This window comes from Cavia porcellus, unplaced genomic scaffold (genome assembly GCF_034190915.1).
Source record: "Cavia porcellus strain 051 isolate PalLab524CR breed Dunkin Hartley unplaced genomic scaffold, mCavPor4.1 scaffold_4, whole genome shotgun sequence".
Classification (NCBI taxonomy): domain Eukaryota; kingdom Metazoa; phylum Chordata; class Mammalia; order Rodentia; family Caviidae; genus Cavia; species Cavia porcellus.
In genome coordinates, this window is record NW_026947487.1 from 58544985 (window position 1) to 58548171 (window position 3187).

The 3187-nt window shown below is 43.9% G+C and overlaps 1 non-coding gene across 1 annotated transcript; it reads left to right on the top strand.

Annotated features, from left to right (window-relative positions):
* Nucleotides 1-2845: 2845 nt before the first annotated feature.
* On the top strand, nucleotides 2846-2982 carry LOC111753908 (small nucleolar RNA SNORA2/SNORA34 family). The gene has a single exon (XR_002788676.1). It is a non-coding gene; the product is annotated as a small nucleolar RNA SNORA2/SNORA34 family (small nucleolar RNA).
* Nucleotides 2983-3187: the final 205 nt, after the last annotated feature.

The window sequence follows — 3187 nt, forward strand, 5'->3', positions numbered from 1 at the left end:
ACTTGAGCCCAGGAGTTCAAAGTCAATCTGAGCAATATAATGAGACTCTTGTCTTTTTTTTTTTTTTTTTCCTCTTTTTCCTTTTCATCAGTACCAGTACCGGGGATTGAACTCACCACTGCCTGCTTGCAAGGCAGGTGCTTATGCCTTGGAGCTAAATCTCCAGCCCCTGTCTTTTTTTTTTTTTTTTTTTTTTTATCAGTACCAGGATTCGAACTTACGACAGCCTGCTTGCAAGGCAGGTGCTTATGCCACTGAGCTAAATCCCCAGCCCTGAGCCTCTGTCTTAAAAAGAAAGAAAGAAAACAAAAAGGAAAGCTATGTGAAGCATGAACATTCTGTACAGTGGTGCAAGAGTCTGAAATGCACACTACAGAATGATAGGGAAGCAAAGCTGGACAAGTAAAAAGGATCAGACTGTGCTTATATCAAGAGGCTGAGAGTTCATCCTAATAGTGACAGACAGGTCACTGGGGGCTTTAGGAGAATGATGCTAGGATGTCAGAGGATTTTGAGTGCTTAGTACCCTGTCTTCTGGTATCTGTCTCCTTTGAGTAATCCTTTCTTGGCCACTTTTAGTTTCTGTGATTGGGTGATGGATTAGCTTTCTGTTGTGGTGAGATGGGTCAGCTCGATCTTGGCACATGGTTCCATTCCTTTTTTTTTTCTTTTTTTTCTTTTTTATCGGTACCGGGGATCGAACTCACGACTGCCCTCCTGCAAGGCAGGCGCTTATGCCTGCTGAGCTAAAACCCCAGCCCCGATCTTGGCACATGGTTTCAGAGATTTCAGTCCGTGGTTGGCTGACTCTGTTGGTTTGGATCTGAGGTGAGGCAGAAGATCAGGCCAGGGGCACATGGTGAGCAAAGCTGTTTGCCTCATAGCAGCAAGAAGCAAAGAGAGCTTGCTTTAAGCAAAACCCCTACCAAGCCCATTAAATTATGAATGCACTAGTGGAGTAATCAATCCATCCACAAAGTCAGAACTGTAATGGTCCAATCACCTCTCACAGGTCTTACCTCTGAATGCTGTAGGATTGGGTTTCCTGCCTTCATCACATGGGTTTTGGGGACATATAAGATCCAAACCACAATAGGTAGGACAGATCAAGCTGTCAGTTTCCAAGCTGATCACTTGGTTCAGGGCAGGCATAAAACCTAAACCAGTCCAATGAGTGTCTTCCTTGAACTTTTTATTGAAGCAATTAAGAAATAGATCTTGGGTTGGGGATTTAGCTCAGTGGCATAAGCACCTGCCTTGCAAGTGTGAGGTCATGAGTTCGATCCCTGGTACCGAGAAAAAAGAAATAAATATTCACCTCCATTTGGTTGGTTTTTTTGAGACAGAGTCTCACTATCTAGTCCAGGTTGGCCTTGAACCATGATGATCCTCCTGCCTCAGTCTCTTGAGTCCTGGGACTATAGGCGTGCGCCACCATGCCCTGCTTCTCCATTCATGATAAATAAAATTGTAAGACTTAAACCTGGACTCTCTTAGTGATGATTTTTGTACCACTGGAGAGGGCTTGCTTGAGAAGCAAGCCACAGTGGATATTGGAGCTGAGATGAGAGATGTCTTCCTAGTGAACTTGTTTGGGCAACTGAATATACCCATGCTCGCAGATAAGAGTGCTGCTAGATGGCTCATATGAGCCAATAAATTCCTACTATTTTGTTTAGTTTGGTTTGAATTTGGTTACCATTGCTTTGAGAGTTCTGAATAACATATCAATAACCCAGACTTGTACATTATACAGAATATCCTGTAGGTGTTTGGAGGATGAATTTGGGATGGATAAAGAGAAGCATGAATAACAACTAAGGGGCCATTGCCAGACCTAAGAAATAAAGGTGTAAGCAAGGACAGGTTTAGATGGGTGATAAGGAGTTGAATTTTGGAATCACTGTGGAGTCTGAAGTATGGGATAAACTAAAAGTAATGCCAATAAACATATACTCTGTGTGTGTGTGGTGCCAGGGATAGAACTCAGTGTCTTGAGAATACAAGGCAAGTTATCACTGAGCTACACCCTCCAGCCCCACTTATGTCTCTGTCACTGTGTCCAGGCACAATTTCAAATGCATTATAGGTTCGGTCTTCACAACCACACTCTCTTCATTTTATAGAGGAAAAAGGGGAGATGTGATGGTTATCATTACCATTATTATTTTTGGTATGTATGTGATGGTTGATTTTATGTATTGGTTTGGCTGGCCTAGGGCATCTCCAGGCATTTGGGAAATCTCATTTCGTGTGTGTCTGTGAGTGTTTGTGGAAGTGGTTAGCATTTGTGTCTGTGCATTAGATAGAGGAGATCCGTGCTTATCATTGTAGGCAGGTGTCATCCATCATTTAGGGCGTGTAGAAGGCTGAGGAAGAACTCTGTCTGCAGACACTGGAGCTCCTGCTTCATGGGGTTTGGAATGTGACTGAATTCAAGCTGCTCACTTCCTGGGTCTCCATTTGTAGGCAGCCTACCTGGGGTTTCTAATTCTGACCTTCACTATCATGGGACCTAATTCCAGTCATATATCTTCTCTTATGTATCTCTGCAGGATCTCAACTTATACGGGCTCTAGAGGATCACAACTAATACGGGCCTCAGGTGACTTACACCAACTCTTTAGTCTCAAGACTTAGAGAATTCATCTTGAAGTTGTGGGCCCCTCTTAGCCCCATAAGATTGGTATAAACTTGTTTTTTTCTTGTAGCACTAGAGATGGAATCCAGGTAGACTGCTAGGGAACTGCTCTAGCAGTGAGCTATACCCCTAACCTCTTGTATGAAGGTTTTGTCAAAGTGAAAACATTTGAGCTACAGAAGAGGCTGAAAGAAATCTTCTTGTGTGGCCCTGAATCAAGGCTGGCAGCTTCCTGACACTGTTGATTTCAAGCAGGAGACTAAAGAGATGTCTTTCTATGGTCTGTTGGCCATTTCAGAACTTGGGCAGTGAAATGGTCAATTCATTAGAAAGAAACAGCTTGAGGGGCTGGGGATTTAGCTCAGTGGCATAAGCACCTGCCTTGGATGCAGGCAGTCGTGAGTTTGATCCCCGGTACCGATAAAAAGGGAAAAGACAAAAAAAAAAAAAAAAAAAAAGAAACAGCTTGAAGCAACCCCTCCCCCACCTGGTGAGCAGCTGTGAGCGTGGCAGGCTCCAGTGGCCCAGGACGGGAGCCACTGGCAT